Source organism: Aptenodytes patagonicus, chromosome 2 (genome assembly GCF_965638725.1).
Source record: "Aptenodytes patagonicus chromosome 2, bAptPat1.pri.cur, whole genome shotgun sequence".
In the NCBI taxonomy this organism is placed as follows: domain Eukaryota; kingdom Metazoa; phylum Chordata; class Aves; order Sphenisciformes; family Spheniscidae; genus Aptenodytes; species Aptenodytes patagonicus.
In genome coordinates, this window is record NC_134950.1 from 61538131 (window position 1) to 61557120 (window position 18990).

General features: G+C 37.8%; 1 protein-coding gene across 1 annotated transcript in view; it reads right to left on the reverse strand.

The window, feature by feature from the left end:
• The window catches only part of CDH19 (cadherin 19), a 124313-nt gene extending 114643 nt beyond the window's left edge, over window positions 1-9670 (reverse strand). Inside the window, exons 1-2 of the mRNA XM_076330051.1 lie at window positions 9640-9670; window positions 6346-6475 (exon numbers count right to left, since the gene is read on the reverse strand). The gene's annotated coding sequence lies outside the window, so the exon portion shown is untranslated. The remainder of the gene's footprint in view (window positions 1-6345; window positions 6476-9639) is intronic.
• Window positions 9671-18990: the final 9320 nt, after the last annotated feature.

The following is an 18990-nucleotide window of genomic DNA, read 5'->3' on the forward strand; positions in this document are numbered from 1 at the left end:
TCCCAAGGGACTCTCTCAACCAGCGTCCTGAACAGGCCAAAGTCCGCCCTCCGGAAGTCCATGTTGTGGTTTTGCTGGCCCCCCTCCTTACTTCACCAAGAATCAAGAATTCTACCATTTCATGGTCGCTAAGCCCAAGACGGCCTCCGACCACCACATCTCCCACCAGTCCTTCTCTGTTTGTAAACAGCAGGTCAAGAGAGGCACCTCCCCTGGTAGGTTCACTTACCAGCTGTGTCAGGAAGTTGTCTTCCACACACTCCAGGAACCTCCTAGACTGCTTCCTCTCTGCCGTGTTGTATTTCCAGCAGACGTCCGGGAAGTTGAAGTCCCCCACGAGAACAAGGGCTAGCAGTTGTGAGACTTCTGCCAGCCGCTTATAGAATGCTTCATCCGCCCCTTCATCCTGGTTGGGTGGTCTATAACAGACTCCCAGCAGGATATCTGCCTCGTTGGCCTTCCCCCTCATCCTTATCCATAAACACTCGACCGTATCATCATCACAATCGTTGAGCTCTAGACAATCGAAACACTCCCTAACATACAGAGCCACCCCACCACCTCTCCTTCCTCGCCTGTCCCTTCTGAAAAGTTTATAGCCATCCATTGCAGCACTCCAGTCATGAGTCACCCCACCATGTTTCTGTGATGGCGACTAAGCCATAGCTATCCCGCTGCACAATGGCTTCCAGCTCCTCCTGTTTGCCACCCATGCTGCGTGCATTGGTGTAGATGCACTTGAGCCGGGCTATCAATTTTGCCCCCAGCATTGGCATGCCACCCCTAGGCTCATCTCTAGTGAGCCTGGTTTTATCCCCTTCCCCCTTCAAACCTAGTTTAAAGCCCTCTCAATGAGCCCCGCCAATTCATGAGCGAGAATCCTTTTCCCCCTGTGAGACAGCTGAACTCCATCTGTCGCCAGCAGGCCCGGTGCCGTGTAAACCTCCCCATGGTCAAAAAAGCCAAAATTCCTCTGATGGCACCAGCCCCTGAGCCACGTGTTGATCAGGTGTGTTTTCCTGTTCCCTTCAGTATTCTTCCCTGCCACTGTAGGGATTGAGGAAAACACTACCTGTGTTCCTGATCCTTCAACCAGTCGCCCCAGTGCCCTGATGTCCCTTTTGATCCCTTCTGGACTTCTCTCTGGAACCTCATCACTGCCAGCCTGTATAACCAGCAGCGGGTAGTAATCAGAAGGCCGTACCAGACCAGGGAGCTTCCTAGTGATGTCTCTGACCCGGGCCCCAGGGAGGCAGCAGACTTCCCTGTGGGGTGGGTCCGGTTGGCATATAGGGGCCTCTGTTCCCCTCAGAAGGGAATCACCTACGACAATTACCCTCCTTTTTTTCTTAGCAGAGGCAGTCATAATGCGTGGGGCTGACTGCCTCACCCTAGGCAACCCCCTGGATGGACCTTCATCTACATCCTCATTTGCCTGGCCCTCAAGTTCCAGGGCCCCATATCTCTTCTGTAAGGGCAACTGGGAACAGGCAGGGGTTTGCCTGGCACCCCGAGCAGGGACCCGTTTCCATTCCCCCCTGTCACTTAGGTCCCCTCCTTCTGCCTGGTGGCAAGAGGGCAGGGGATCCTCTGCTTCTTGTGGAGCCTCCATCTGCTGCCTTTGCCTCAGGGATGGTAGGGTGCGGCTCCACCAATCTATCTCCCTCTCACACTCCCTGATGCTCCTTAACCTTTCCACCTCCTCCTTCAGCTCTGCCACCAGGCCGAGCAGATCATCCACCTGGTCACACCGCACACAGGTGGTGTCTCTGCTGCCCTCCGGTACAAGTGACAGGCTCGGGCACTCCCTGCAGCGGGAGACCTGGACAGCTGTATGCCTGTGTGAGGGCTCCGTCTGGGTCGCCACATTCCTTCTGGCGATGGCTTTCAGCTGAGTGGAAACCATAGCTGGTCCTCTTCTGGGAGGGCATTGACTACTATAGTTGAGTTTGTTGAGTTGGCCTCTAGAGCCAAGAGGGGGACTGCACCCTGCCCGCTTGCCTTCCCTGCATGCCCTGCCTGCGCAAACATGATCCGTATGTTACAAATGGTTAGTCTTTAGGAACAACAGAGTACCTGGTAAATCTGTATCACAATGTTTGAGAAATGCTGTTTAGGGAGTGGAACGTAGTTTGTTTGAAATCCAATTCTTGATTCTGAGATTGTTGCCTATCATTCAGCTGCTGCTGCTTCAATACAAAATCCAAACACTGTAGCTCAAATAATGACACAGAGTATATTAGGACAATACTGTACACTCATGTACTTTAAAAAATGCAAGATATCCCTATGCCGAGTTAGTATCTTTATGAAGATTAAACAAGTAAAAGGGAAAAATGAGAGAGCAGCAGATGCAGTTGCAACGCTGTCAAAGGAGAATGCAAATCTGCTTCTTATATTACTAATTTATTTTGTATTCAGGATTTAGAATTTACTGATGAATCTTTTTGTCACATCATCCATCACAGCCTGGCACTAGAGAGAAGGAAGACAGAAAAATTAAAAACCTGCTTGTTACTGTAAACTAAAGAGCATGAACAACATCCATCAAAGACAGACAGATGGAAGATAAAAAAAGTGTTAGCCAGAGCCAAGTGATCTATGCTGATTTTCTTTTAAACATTTATTAAAATGCTGTAAATGCAGATTCATTTTCTTTTGCTAAATATTTATTATTATTTCTTTTGCTGTGGACTGGAAACTGCAAACAGTGATAAATTAATTGTAAAGGTCTGTGATTTTACTCTTGCTTTTATATATACATTTACATCTTCTGCTGAAGTGCTTTTTTTAACTCTGAATTAGCAGAGATGCATCCTATATCAGCTGCTAAGTAAGATGCTCTTTCTTTTCTTTGCTGGGAATCACAGGACAAGGCATCTGTCATTAGTGGAGGACAGATACTGCACAAGGGATCTGATACAAAGGTAGCTGCTGCCAGTGGAAGTCTTTTCATTGATTCAGTAGGCTTTAGATCAAGCTACAGATCAACCCCTGTGTACCCTCAAACCATAAATTTCTGAGTGTTTACTTACAAAGAAATACAGCTATTTACTTCTTAAGAGGTAGTCTGAATGCCAGTCTATTTCCAAATTGAAGCTAATGCAACCGTATCCTCAGTATGTAGTATCAAAATATATACCAGAATGACTTGTCTTTGTAGATAAAATTGCAAGATGTAACATTTATGATAACAGTGCCTTAGACAGCAAGTGAAAGGAAGGGGTAAGAGTGTAAAAGCTGTGCTGACACATAATGTACAGTAGGAAACCTCTAACAAAGGAAACCCAAGCATGCACAAAACAAAGTTAAAAGGGCTTGGCTGAGAGGCAACTCAAGTAGGTCTACCCAGCAACTGCAGCAACAAAGCTGAAGGGAATGGAGAGAACCTCTTTTGGCTACAGGGGAAAGAAGAAAGAAGTGTTTTTGAGGAACTTAACAACTAAAGCAGAGAAGAAAAATAGTTAGGAGGTTTGAGGAAGGTGAGTTGAAGTCAAAGAAAGTGTCACGAGCTTAGCACATGTGCATATTAATGAAAAGCAGGGGGACTACATGAAAACAAAAATGAAGAGACGTGCCAGGTCATTGTAGTCTAGAGCAACGTGATAGACTTACCAAGGAGGAAAAGAAATCCATATAAAGTAATAGATTTAGAATTAGTTTTAACCTAGCAAAAAAAAAAAAGATCTATGTATCAACACAGGCAGCATGTTGAACTTGGTTTCTCAATGCAAAGAAGTGGTCAGAAAAGCTAATAATTTTTCTATTCCATTATGAGAGGGTAGAGAAAAATATGAGAAAGTGTGTTAGTATAAGTTGACCCTCATTTTCATACAGGACTGATTTGTACTACATTATTCGAGTTTTGTGTCAGCAAAGCTCCAATAAAATCCTATACTATCACAGAGTACAGACAGCCAACCGGCTTCATTACATTTTGTTTGCAGCAAAAGAGTTAATCTCTCAGCAAAAGCATATTGGTTGCTGGCATAGTATTCTCTGCAAGAAACTCCTACCTCTGCAGTTGTCTATTCTGCAAGGTCAGAAATAATCCCTTCAGCTTATTCATAGACTACAAAACATGGGCCCTGTGAGAAACTTCAAGATTCCTTTTTCTGCACCGGGCCCTCAGGGCTGTGCTAGAATGAATATTCATGTATTAACCCCATTTAACTTTGGGCATCTGATTTAGAAGTTGGCAGGCTCTTAGGTTCTTTGCTGAGTGTTGAATCATTCTCAAGAAATCTGTTAACATACTTAGAGGCAAAGCTCCATTTTTAGGCACTTATGGTAGATGTATAAAGTTAGACCTTGTTAGGTCTGTATGTGGCACTGCCACATCAAATTTCCCTGTTATCCTTTCCAGACTATCATATCCTACTGGTGCAGTTATACAGAAAACTGAGATGACTTAATAGCTTGCTACCTTCAAAAGGGAGCTAGCAATATCCTACTCTCCTACCTCTGCTGCTTCCATATTTCTCCCTGTAGAACCCTTCCCAACCTTGAGCCGTCTCAAGCATTGTCTGTGCAGAAAATCAATTCACTAAACTAAATCTGGCAGAAAAAAAATACAAGAGAAGCAAGTAATTTTGTGTTGTTATGGCAAGTCGAATGAGTTTATCGACCCCTTGCTTTCACAGACTGATGTGCATTTGCCTTCAAGAGCAGACGTGTCAGAGTGGACACAAGAGAAGTGGGATCGCTGCACAGAGACGAGAGCAGGTATGAAGTGGGAAAGGAGGAGCTGGAGAGGACAGAGGAAGGACTAGGGGAGGAAGAAGAGGGAGATACCTCAATCCCTTGAAGCAGTAGAGAGCAGTTAGGTTGCATCTTTTGTCTCATTGAGCTGCATCCAGAGAAGGGATTAACTCTTTTTTATGTCATAGCCAATGACTGTATTTTCTCTCACTTTCAGGTTTTAATATGGGGTAATTTTGTTTAAATGTCCACATAGGCAACACATCTTATTTACTATGTAAGTTCCCATTTCCCAATTTTTAAAACACTTATGTATCAACTTCAGAAGGAAGTCTGAATTGTGCTTATGTTTAGTCACAAATTCCAAACAACAGAACTTAAATATCTCCACTACCTCCCAAAATGAATGGCATTTGCTAGTTTTCTTGAGAAGTGAGGTTTATTTTAGTTGTGCTACTGGGGTCAGAGGAACTATACTGTAGTAGCAGATCCCTAACACAACAACACTGACACAGATAGAAGCCTGTAGCAAACATATTCATATACCAATAAAATAGAAGAAATCTTCTACTTTTCTCTGCCTAAACATTCTTCCATTCTTTGTGTGAGATTTGTTTTGTTCATTTCCCTTGTGACTCTAAAAGATAAATAGAAAAAAAATGAGTGCCTCTTTTTCTACTAAAGTGTGAACTCAGGCTTTAACTTTTATTTTGATCTTAACTTCATGCATATTCACAGCTAGAGATGTCTCACTAAAGTTAATGAGCACCTTCAGTCTGAGCTAGCTGTCCCATGTGATATTCTGGTTTGAAATCAAGAGCTCAGTTGTTGTGTGCTGCTACTGCGAACACTCTGTGCAGTGACTTCACAAAGGAGTTTGCTTAAGTGTTGAAAACTTGAGTTAACATCACCGTGAAAACAAACCAAGAGCTTGGATAAAGGACTAACCTTGAGATCACCCTAAACTGTACCAGCTGCTGTCGGCCTCAGCAGGGCATTGCAATAATCAAAAATCAGTAGAGAACTTCACCAAAATGTCTTCATCCAGACCTAAGTCTAACCCCAGAGGAAAATTTTCTTTCCGAATGCATTTAATTCTCAGTCTCTTTAATGAAGTTCCCAAACAATGCTAGTTCTGATGATGGATTTCCTGATGGAAACTTGCCTCCCAGGAAATGAGCTGTTATAATCACTGCAGCCATTTTACACATGTTATGGAAGATATACTGGACTTTGAAAAGTGTAAGTATCTCTTGATCTGAGTTAGACAGGGATCAATGAACTATAGATTAAAATCTTTCCACATATTGGAGCCAAGTGGAATTTTCAGTCAAACAAAACTAAGTCTTTTTTAAAAATTGCTAGTATATTTAGAGCACAATTTATTCTGCAAATGCATTTCAAAAGACTAGGTAATGAGTTCCTATATTGCACACAACTAGTAGCCTCTTTTCTATTTGCTTCATAAGTTGAAGGATAAAAATCTGTGTACAGTGGGAATCGGATATCAGGCAGTTCACTGTTTATGGTTTTAAGTGACTTGATTATGCAGTTAGAAAGTTAGGTCTATGGGAATATAGTTGAGACAACACATTCCTGCTTTAAAATATTGTTATGAATATTTGATGAAAACATAAAATGTACCTGCATGACTACAGAACATTCTTCAAATTTCAAGAGGTGAATCAAAATCGAGCTTTCCAGTTTATGAAAGGAACTGATACATGTTGGTGACAGATTTTGAGTCTGAAGAACATTTTATAGCATTAAGGATCTAGGAGTAAATAGAAAATTGGATCATGGCTCATATAAAAGATAATAAAACCATAGAACAAGGTTCAAGGAAATGAGAATAAAGGAAAGACTATAAATGAGTTCAAGAGATTCCTAGGATACAATTGTTTCTCAACAAGGAAGAGATTGATGGATATGATGAAAAGGTGAGAAGTTGAATTGTGGGAATAAGATAAACCTAGGGGGAAAAAAAAAAAAGTACACATGCTGAGCTGCTTGGGCACTTTGTATTTCAAAGGTGTCTCATGTTCACTAACCTCTGATAGAATTCTTTATCAGTTTGATTTGATCGTACTGCAGGGTGCACTGTGGCAGACTTTTGCCAGAGCTGCCCATTGCTTCAATGAGAGCTGTTAGCTAGAAAGTGTGATGCTGTCTTTAATTATTTCCCTTGAAATATGGAGCCCTATTGTGTGTATTGCGTATTATTTTTAAATAAGATTCAAGCCTTCGAGAAAGCCACATGTGGCCAAGTTTTGCTCAGGCAGTCCTAGGTTTTTGTATGCTATTTTAGCAGACATTTTGTCTTTTTTTTTTTACAGGAAGCTTAATGTGTCTTGATTTTCATTTTGGCAGTCAAGATGTCCAGGATGTAACAACTATTACATGTTTGTTCAAGTCATATCATCCCCCTGGTAAAACAGTGTTGCGCAGCCCATTTTCACCATCTGTGTGCAGTTGTTGTGACAGCTACTCTTTGAAGACAAGCTTGCAGGTTTGCCTAATGAGTTGGCAACCTGGCCTAAAAATAATTAACAAGAGAAGAAAAACTGGTGCAAAAACTTTCTTGCTGCCCATTAAGAATAGGTGAGTAGTGGAAGTGTACACATGATTTGTTCTTTCTCTTCTCATTTCCTTCACTTTTTGAAAGACAGGTATGGTTCCTCTGTCTTCCTTCAGCAGGCTCCAGTGCTCTAACCAGGTCCTGTCTGCACTGGTGGGAGCCAAGGAAAGTTCAAAACACGCATAACAAGCGACAAAGTTAGTAATCTTAATATATAATGCTGAAAAGTACAGCCTTGCTTTTGCTTTTTGAAATATTCTTTGTTTCCTAAGCTCACTTTCCTGTTGTTTTCAGCTGGAACAGCAGCAGACCCATAAGAATGTCACTTATGTCTAATTATATAGACTGTATTGTCTGATTTCAATTGACATGTATTCTGTGAGGGTATTCATACACTTTTAAACTTAGAGACTTCTTGTTCTTTTCAATTACAGAAGTAACAGAGGCCACAGCTAAAATCAAGAGAGAAATTTGGCAAAGGAAAATAGGGAACACTGTTTGCCTGTGTCTTTACTCTTTCCCTTCGTTTCTTCTGCGTGATATCCCTGTCCAGACTCAGTCATTATGTTAAACGAATAAATGAATATCTGAACCTGGGAAAGTCAAAGAGCATTGTTTGTTTGTTTGTTTGTTTGTCTGAACACAAGCATCCCAAGATTTACAAATCATCCACCATTCTGAACTTATTCAGTCTGGCTATCACGTGAAGTCTCTTTCCTGGAAGGAACTTTATATGTATTTTGTGATCTCTCTCTGGAAACGTAGAGAGGAAAATGCTCCTCTCAGGTTGGATTTGCATTCAGCCAGTGCTGAGCACTGTGGCTGTGATCCAGCAAAGCATTTAAGGTTAGTTTATCTTTAAGCATAATCCCATTGAAGTTAATGATGTGATCCGTGTACTTAAATTTAAGCTCATAGTTGAGTGTTTTGCTGGATCACAGCCAGAGTACTCAGTACCTTACAGGATTGAACTCCCTCTCTTCTTTGACACTGGCCTAAGGCAAGATACATAGAGATGTGTGAATATATGTTCTTTATAGTATAGTGGTTAAATACAGTATTATTCTCAGGATTACTTCATATTCCATTCGGTAAAAGATGTTCTCCACTTTCTTAAAACTCTTGCCAGTTGTACTGAAACTGAGGACATTACAATTCCAAAAGAGTCTAACCTAGACTGTCACTCTCCTTTCTTTTTTTGATCATGCTGAATTTTATAACTCAGGAGATTCAGGTCAAGTGGTGTTCTGAATGAAAGTAATTTGTTAACACACGTTTAAATCCCTGCAATGTTCTGCTGACAAAGGCTAACTTAATACACAACAGATTCAACACAGCTCCAGTGCTGGTATACACTTTAAATGAAAGTGCATTTTACAGTTTGGACTAACTTGAGCCATTTGGGACTGATTGATTGTCAAGTGTTTCAGGCAGCCAAAGTTAAATATTTCTGTACAAGTTTGTTTAAAGCTGGTTTGGATAGTGAGCCCTACTGTTCCTCTTGAAATATGGACATGACTTGAACATTTCTATATCGAAAATACGTAATCCACTATAGAAACAATAGTCAACATCTATTGAGGTGTGTTATTGACTTGGTGAGATATTTAGTATGTGGAATATTCATAGCTGTAAGAGTTGAAATTAATTCAATCAGATAAGGAGAAAACTGCTCAGAGTTTGAACAAAATCTGGGGGGCTTGGGGGGTTTGTTGGGTTTTGTTTGTTTGTTTGTTTGTTTTTTCTTGTGTTTGTGGGGGTTTCTTTTAATTTTCAAACATATGTCAAAAGTACCCAGTGCACTGTCTCCATCACATTAAACCAACTGTAATGCCTATAAATGAAATGAATTTATTACTGAAAACAAATTTTTTATTGGCTGTATCACAGCATATTTAAAGGTGATCTCAAATCAGTCTAATGTGAATAAGTTTGGCTGTAAACGTGGATTCACTTGAGAGGTGTTTTTCTCCTCCTTCTTTGTGTTTTCTTTTTTTCCCTGTTAAGTATCCTTTTCAAATTTAAAGTCCATATTCTTTATCTGAATATCAACCAATCAGACTTTTTATCTGCACAGACTAATGATACATTCCAAGTATTCTTTACTTGATTATAAAGCCTGGTTTGATGGGATACAATCACTTTTCTGTTCTCAGTGACCCACTGAATGATGACATTACTCAGAATTCCATTTAGATGATGCAAATGACCTAATCAGCTTGTCTTCTGCCATGGAAATAACTGAACTCAAATGTCAAAGCAAACTTAATAAACAAAATCTCCCTTTTATGTAACTGAAATTATGCTATGGGAAGCTTAGGAATACTAGCTATGGAAACTGTTTTGTTTCTTTCACTTACACGACATAGGTGTACACATCCATACTCATTTTATATACTGGCATTTCAGGATTTTGTATTCTAAGCAAAGAAGAAAGAAAAAATGCATAACAAATAAGTAAAATGATACTAAATTAAAATCACAGCACAGTTATTTTGTTTTGATTTCGATAATAAACTATGCCTTTATTCAAAATTTGGGCAAAGTTTTCAGTGAAGCAAATATTTCTCTTCTGCTTATCCAAGTGCTGATCATAGTTGCTCTGATTCCTCTTTTTTTTTTTTTTTTTTACCTTTACAAGAAGCCTGAGTTAAGGAAGCTATGAATTAGCATCAGTATAACACTAGTAGAAATAACCATAGTAGCTCATGGTTATTTGTATCACATACTGTGATATGGGTCATGCAGATACATTAAAATTAACTTTAAACTGTATGGCTTGGTAGCAGTTTAGTTTTGACAGAATTGAGATTCCTGCAAAACAGCTACTTGTTCCTGCTTATGAGGCCTATATAGCTATCACTGAGCTTGCTCTTTTAGGTAATTTATCCAATGTAAGGTATCTATTGGCAAATCATAATTATGTGTCCTGCCCTCATATCTTGGTTACAGTACAGGCTTCCACAAAATTATCACCTAAAAAGACGGGCATAGTTTTCTAGATTGTCTTGGATACACAGAGGTGCTTTTCCAAAAGCAAATGTTTGAAACTCCAACCCAGTCCTTGCTTGCACAAAGGTTTGGTGGCATCATGGTAAAAAGTCTTGATAAGTAGTGGTGAAACACTGCCAACTAGACTTTCCAACTATTTTACTTTTTTCTCAATATCATTCTTAGTTAACTGTAAATGAAATTTGATTGTGTTGAGGGAGTTCTTATGCTGAGGCAATGATAATTGTGGTATTTCTGCAAGAGTGAGAAGTGAAAGTAGATATCAATGTTATTAGTGGTTCATCACAAGTGATCCCACCTTCCAGGTTGTCTGTACTTTTGATTTTAGGCAGATTCACATGTGCCAGAGGACATAATACTCTTTCCATAATAAGATTATGCTCCTGACATATTACATATCTTCTTTTAAGCTGAAGATCAAGACTGAAGTTTGGTGATCTGCAACAGAAGTCATACTTGAGATTCCTTGAGGGAAATCAAGAGTACTTAGTCCATTACATTTATGGCATTGGTGTAGCAGATATTTTTCTTCTTTTTTGGATACTAAACCTACAGATATCAATGTCTGTAAGAAATGTCATAGGTTCTTGTTGAAAACATTCACTGTTGGAGAGTCTGTGGCTCGATGTTGCAGTGCTCTCTTACTTCATGTCAGTGAATCTGAAGTTATTTTTCTGTAAGCAATGACTGCCAACAGGGAGATTCTTATAGACATTATTTACTATACCCAAGCATATGAATCTAACATGGAAATAGAAGTTTCTAATTTCAATTCATATCCTTTCTTCAGTCAGTTCAATGAACTGGTTAGGGACAGGTGTGAAAGTCTGATTTCTAAACTCACCAAAGTTTGGGTTTTTCTTCAGGAATGAAGATAACAGCAATTAAAGAGGAATAAATAGTGAATATAGGGAACCCAAATAAAATTTGAAGTAGAACTATGTTGGCTTTGGCTTTGTTTACATCACAGCAGTGATGTTAAAACTCCATTTTTCATACAGTTATAAAACCCAAATATTAAATATTAAAGGGTGATGCATTATTTTGCTATAAAAGCTATCCCCAAAAAGTATATGAAAAATATTTTCTATACTGTGGAATTATTCCATAATTTTAGAAGTTATATACTAATTTAGGTACTGTATTTATACCTTTGATCTGACCATATCTTCCAGTTACAGTTGTCATTCCAGTTCAACTTCTACTTATTCTCAGCAGCCCAAGTTCATAAAGCATATTTTATTGTTATGTGTATATATGTTTATGTACACACACACATATGAAATAATATTGGTTATCTTTAACATAAAAAGTAATCCAGAAACATTCTGAAACATTCAAAGCATGATAAAATCTATTAAATACAATTAAAATGCATTGTACAATTTAAAAATGAACATCAGCCTCATAATTGTTTATTGCATCTGTGGCCTTCTAACATATTTTTATTATTTTTGGCCCCTTTTTTTCCTCTCAATTTCATCTGAAATAGAAATAATTAATTTTAAAATCCCAGTGAGTCTACCACAACAGTCTTGGGAATCAGATAATAAATGTCCTACAACAGCCAAGCCATGTCATCAACATTATTTTACTGCAGCTTGATGCTCTTTTTGCCATAAAGATCATTGTGTTTCACACACATAAAACCATATTGACAACCAATCCTACATGCTCCAACTTTTTTCCTCAACTTTTTCTTCCTTCTGTAATACTCCTTGCCTTCAATCAGATATTCTATGGTTCCTTGGTGTTAAGCTTTTAAAAGTAGTAAAATTATCAAAGCCTTAAACACAGAAAGAACAAATCTGTTAGCTTTTATCTATTCACAGGAAATTGTAGTTGGATTTTCAACAGCTTTAATAATAACATCATGAATGTTTGGACTCCATCTGTCACTGCTTTTGGTTATTCATTTGACATTTGAGACTTAAAAAGAGAGGACACTGGAAGTATAAAGAACCTCTTTTCATTACTGAAATAGTTATATATAAGTATCCTCAAGACTATTGTATTCCCTGGTTTTGGTAAGTAAGTGGCATGTGACAAATTAAATCACGATGAGACAATTTGTCCATCCAATGTAGCAGAGACTACACAAACCAAGAGCACCTCTGAAACCCAGAATCTAAGAAAGGTTCCAGCCAGAGGTCTGGTAAATCTGGATAAATTCAAAAGGAATACTTCTCATTGCAAATTGCTTTATTCATTATCTTTTTGTCTATACATGTGCTGCATATTCAAAGGCTCGACATCTCACTTTTTAATTTAACTTAGTGATTTTGCTTTTGTGTTTTCTGACAGAAACTTCATTAATTTTATGAAAAAACAAATCCCACATTTATTATATTTGTTTTGCTTGTAGCCTAATAAGACAGATGCTTAGACAAAATTGTTGACTCAAAAATGAAAACTTGAAAGAATCAAACAAGTTGGGAGAGGTACCACAGTCCCTTTCTTTCTCCTGCAACATCATGAGTCCAAACAGTACTGCTCTGTGCGAGTATGAGTTAAATACTGCTAAAATTAAGAAACATATGCACACACACTCACATATATTTAAACCCATTATTTAGAAAAATAAAACAAAAAACAATATTCCCTAAACATTACTTCATATTATAAAATGAAAGTACTGTTCATTGACTAAGCAATACGTATTCCAAGCCAATAAAGGAGATCTTTTAAGCAATTTGGTATTTTGCTAGGCCTGCTAGTTTCCTTGGAAAAGGTACTTAGTCCTGTTACATCAAAATCATTTGGGTCTTCTGTGTTTTTTGTTGGATCTATCACATTACTTCCACAATCTACGTGAATTAAGAATGAACCAGCAAGGTCTGAATAAGATACATAATAGGAAGGGGAATATGCAAACTTTCTTCTCACAAAGAAAGGAACATACAGAAATGTGATTTTACAGTAAGCTTAAATTGACGATTAGAAGTTAACAGAGTTAAATATAGCAAATTGTATCAGTTAAAATGTGTTATTATTGTATAAAAGGTCAATGATCATGTGTTATTTTTTTTTAAATGTGGAAAGATATCATCAAAGAAGGCCTACAGACTGTGTTTGTATAAACAGTTTTGTCATTACACAAGCAAGGTTATAGCTGTGGAAGAATAGAAGGACAATATTGCATTGAAAATGTTTTGGTGGACTTGTGGCAAAGGCCTGAAAAGTTTTTTTTTCCGTTTGAGTAATTTTTTATATAATTCTGCTTCTGAGGGAGTTATCATTAATACTTTAATCAAAATCCCCAACAAGAATTTATCTGTGTTCCTTTTATCTACCACTGATATGGATGTACTCATGCACTTTTGTGAATGTAGCAAATTACACTAAAAAAATACCAGACTTCATTTACTGACTTCTCCTATTAGGAATTGACCTTCAGTGTCCCTGATCTGTTACTACATAGCAGAATGACAACCACAATGAAAGGTAAGTCTTCTCTTACCCGAGAGTTTTCCTCTTGTTTAATCTCATTTGGTTATCCTCAGCTATACTCAAATAAAATATGTTGTGTAAGTATAAGATCTGATTTGTAGTAAATCTTTCAAATAAATGTATGTAAAAAATTACTTATAAAGTTGGTAAAATACATTTAATATTTAAAATATTGTATACATTTGGCATGCTTCAATATCTCTTTTACAGCTGCACTGGTATATTAATTCTGTGTTTGCATTTATGAATATTTTGAAAAAATGTATTTTACCAGAAAAAAAGAAAACAAACCAAAACAAGAAACCTAATCCATACAGAGATTTCCATAATGGGCTCCATTTTTCAAGTACACTGAAGACAAAAGAAACAGATCTCCAATCTATGCTAAATCTTGGCATGAATGCTTCTGTATTTGTGGATCGTTGGCCTGAAGGACTGGAAAGGCAATGACTTCTTTTCCCTTTAGTGTCTCACATCAATCTATTATTAGGAAAATAGATGAAGGGTTCAGATTTGTATACACAGGCATCAGATTGAACTCTGCTGATGGCTATATTTTGCTTCTGTAGGAAGAGTGGGATTATATCATATCCACTGTGTGCACTGTTGCTGAATGTGTTGTTCATAAATGTCCTTGTAGGATGAGTTGTACAATTTTTGTGTACAGTAATATACTAAAGCTTCTAGACAGATAAGCTTTACAGAGGTGCAACTGAGCCATCCTGTACTTTAACAAATCGATAAAGGGGAGTGTGGGTCTTTCTTTACATCCCTGAAGGGGAGGAAGGAAAGAATAGTTCTGGCTAGTATATATCTCATAAGCAAGTAAATCCAGTAATCCAACTGAAGACTAAGCACAGCTAGGCAGGTAGTGTGAAGAAAACCACTTTTGCAAAGGAAAATGCAACTCAGTTTGCTTCCATGAGAGGGATAACATTGGATTCAGGCTATGGAAAACCAATGATTAGACTGTGAATCACAATTTTTTGTTGCTTATTCTGTGAGATTTGCAATTTAATAACACAGTCTATAGGAAAACATGCAAACAGCCCTCCCCACCCCACAGCTGTCTGCATAGAAATACTTCATGATTCACAGAGGCCATAAAGCTTTCACCCATTTTTGTTGCTTAATTCTCTTTATGATATCATAAATAATTACTGTGGTGAGATGGACATTGTACCACCGTTGTGGAAAGAAAGAGTTAAATGCATCCCAGAGTTACAAAATTCTGCAAACCTCTAAGCTCTGTATGATAAAAATGTGACTCCACAATAGTGAAGAGAAAGAGCAGACACGGATACTGATTACTCTTCCCAGTTGCCTTCATGGTCCATTCCTGGGGAAAAGAACTAAGAGGATTTTTTTACTCCTGTCTTTTACATTTCAAAACATGACCCTTCTTGCAGCAGGCCAGGATAGGAAAGGTAATTGGACCAGGCTGTCTACCATGCTGAAGCCTTTCCTTGGCTAGTCACCCTTACTACTGCTGAAGGGAAAGGACTGAATGGGTAAATACCTAAGCTTCTCCTTCCTCTTGACAAGCATTAGAAGATAAAAAAGTGTCAATTATGATAAAACTAGTGTGACATTTTGCACAGAGGCCTATAATTATTGGTAGAAATTGAACAGAAGAATCATACTATTTCCAGTTTCTCAGGACTGAAAAAAATACATGAATCACTGAGTACCGTAGTCTGCTGTTATATCACACCTGTCATTGATCACAGATCAATGATAAATTGGGTTAATGGATTTTGTTGCTCAAGGCAGGACTATCTTGGCCATAGAATAATTCTAAGCTCTAGAACTAATTCTGAGAGAATGAATAGGGGTAAAAGAATATACTATCTTCTGATTATTAGTATTGTTCTTCCAGTGACCAGCCAAATTACTTTCCGACCAGTTTGTAGCTACCTAATCTTCTTTTAAACTGAACATAGTGATAATGATCATGGGAGGCATAATATGACTTGTAACATTTTCTGTGTTTATATTATAAAGTTGAACTGAGAAACAAAGAAAGTCTATAAAAATAAATAGGAAAAATCTTGATTAATTTATTCACTTTTCTATTCTTAACTGTAAACAATTTTAATATATATATATATTGTTTCCCTGGCCTAGAAGAGTCCTGAATTCTATGAAAATAAAAATTAAACATAAAAAGAATTCATGAGTTGGTAATCTCTTACATTTTTTATCTGGTCAATTAATAATTAATTTTAAAATTTGTATCTTTTTTTTCCCTAAAATGAAATAAATTCCTAAATGGAAGGTCATTTCAATCAAACAATTAAAACTTGAACAAGTAACTAAAACTTAAAAATGTTAAGGCATAATACTTTAATAATTTAAAAGTATTTTTTTTTCCTTCCTGTTTAAGACAAAGAAATTTGTGAATACTTACATTTCTCCATCTATTTGTATTGCTTTCAACAAAACTTGTTTAAAAAGAAAAAGTTTTCATTAGAAAATTCCCAGATAATTGTTAGCAATTACATAAATAACAACACTTTTTTTGAAGAAAAACACTTTAACACCAACAGTAAGAATGTTAAAACAAGCAATTTTTGAAGGTTTTGGAATCTGTATATTCTCATGGTTGCTGAAGGCTACCACTTCTGATAAAGTGGATTGACTATAATACATATTGAAGTGAGTTTAAAATGTCCTCAGTGATTCCTGGATCAATGTCAGTGAGTGACACTTTAAAGCTCACTCAGCACTGTTTGGTTCAGAACCTAAGAACAGGGTTGATAAAGGTTTATGATTTCCTTTAAAACCTCTTATTTTTGCTGGGTTAGATCAGAGCCTGGTACAAGATATTGCAAATTTTTGATTCCTGCTTTCACACTCTGGTGCTTCTGAGACGATTATGCCTATTCTAATTAAATGTTTGCCATACTGCAGTCAGTGTAGACTATAATATTTATGTTTCCCCATAATTAAGATCTGACATAATTCTGAGCCAAAATTCAAAGTGTTCTTCATCTTCCAGATCTTACACAAACTACTGAGCTTCTCAGCCAGGTTTTGAAGGTGGTTTCAAAACCAGGTGTTGAAGAACAGAGGGAGCCAAGACCCATAATTGAAAGATAATGACTGAGGCATTCATCTGTGAAGTATATGCGTGTTTTCAATTAGTTGCAAATGTTCTTTACACAGTTCAATATATGAGACAGGTTAGTTTGGAAAACCCGCACACCCTTTCAAACAACAAAGATGCTCTTTAGGACAACTCAGACAATTTGAAACTGGGGAAAATACATGAACAGATAAAAGTGAAAGGAGGAAAACTAAGAATATGCTAGCTATTATGATGGAGTAACAGTAAAGCATGTGAACCACAGATTCCTTCTGATTATCAAACCTACCTTCTGAATGTGCACAGCACTTTCTCAAAAGTGCAAGACACCTTTACAAGAACACTTTTACATGCTGTTGATCACCATCTATACCTATATAACCCCATCCTAGACGTGAGGAAATTAGGTTTCTGTCTTGAAACAGAGCACCCTGAGGGAGTGAAAAACAAGGCCCAAAGTTTAGAGAGTAGGCAGACAGATGTGTAAGGGAAAAATAAATGCCTTACCTGCTCTCTTCATAAAATCAGTTGTCTCTTGCTATCAAGGAATTCCTCTTAGATTCCCTTTTCTATGTGTGGCTGTGTCTCAGTATTCATTCATTTTGTACATCATTTATCACTACCAGCACTGGAGCTACACCAGCATCTGTGGGATACGTAGTATGTTTTGGATGAAAGCTCTCCCTGTTATCGTTAACAATGCCAATTGTTCTACATCCCCAGTGTTCTGCACTCATCTTTGGTGGTTAGAAACAACATTCCCAGCTGCAGTGGGAAAGGGTTTTGAATAAAATATTAGGCAGACAGCAAACATACTATATATAAACTTTACATGAATTTGTATTTTAAAGTATGAGTAACATGGTAAGTTTTAATGTTCTTTATAAGTGTCTAAATTAGGAGCCTACTTTATTAATTGTCAGAAGGTGTCTAAGGAACGACTATTATTGTCCTAAACTCTCCAGTCAATAAAAAGAGTCAGGCATTTCTGATTCAAGATACTGCTGCACTAAGTGGTCAAGTTTGAATTCAGGCTTGAGATCTCAGACCCAGGAGGCTCTGACATTGTAGATACATTGCTGACAGCAATTCCATCTACACTGCACTTTGGTCGAAGCAATTTTTCCTTCAAAAGCTATCTACATACTTTTGTGTCACAATATGATAACTCCTGTGGTACAAACTACCCTATCTGCATCATTCAGTCTCAGAAGTGTTGGGCATGAGGAAACTTCCTGATGCATAGAGAGGTCTGACTCATCTCTCACCATGCTGTCCAAGCAAGCTGTCTGTGGCTGCTGTGGCAGCAAGAAAAACAGCTGAGATCTATAAGAAGGAGACTGCCTCAGGATCTCTGTGTTCCCTCTTGAGGAGTCACATGCATCCAAAGCTAGGAAGGCAGAGTAATTCCTCAATTTCTGTTCTGTCCTTGACATTGGGAGTTTCTGGAGGCATCCTAGATGGGAAACTACAAATATAAGTTTTGGCATACAAGGTCACAGAGGCGTTGTGTTCACCTTTACCTTTTCAGTGACAGTTGTGAAGGACAGAGACCAGCACTCAGTGGTGGGACCCCATGACTCCTCAAATATGCATTCTTACTTGAATGATTTGGATAATAAGACTAAAGTCTTAGAATGAAAATCAAGCTAGGATGGCATCAGAAAAATTGTGTTGAAGCACCTAATTTAATGGCTTACACTCTGACTTGTTCTTTTGAGCAACTTGCCTTTTCTCATTGACACTGTGGAGCTTATTATCTTCATAAATGAGATGAGTAGGACCTGACATAGTGGTTGGGTTTACAGTTGCTCGAAGACATTTCCACTGCAGAAGAACCTGTCAAAAAATGAGGCTTGACTCATTATGTTAATTTTGAAGTTTGAAAGTTGATGAGAAGACACTTAATACCAACTGTTGCAGATCCAGGAAAGTTAGTCCTTTTTCCTTTGTTTGTTTCCAGTTTCATTATGTCAACAAAATACTTGCTACAACTTTGTTCTTATGAGTTGATTTTGTTGTTGCCTTGGATTTCAATAGCTGTTCTGCAATCACCAAGGGATAGGTTGTCAGAGAACTGATCTTCTGCTTAACTACAGGCTATTTCTCCTCCTTGCATTGTATCTCTGTGTATTTGCTGAGACACAGGTCCATCAGTCAT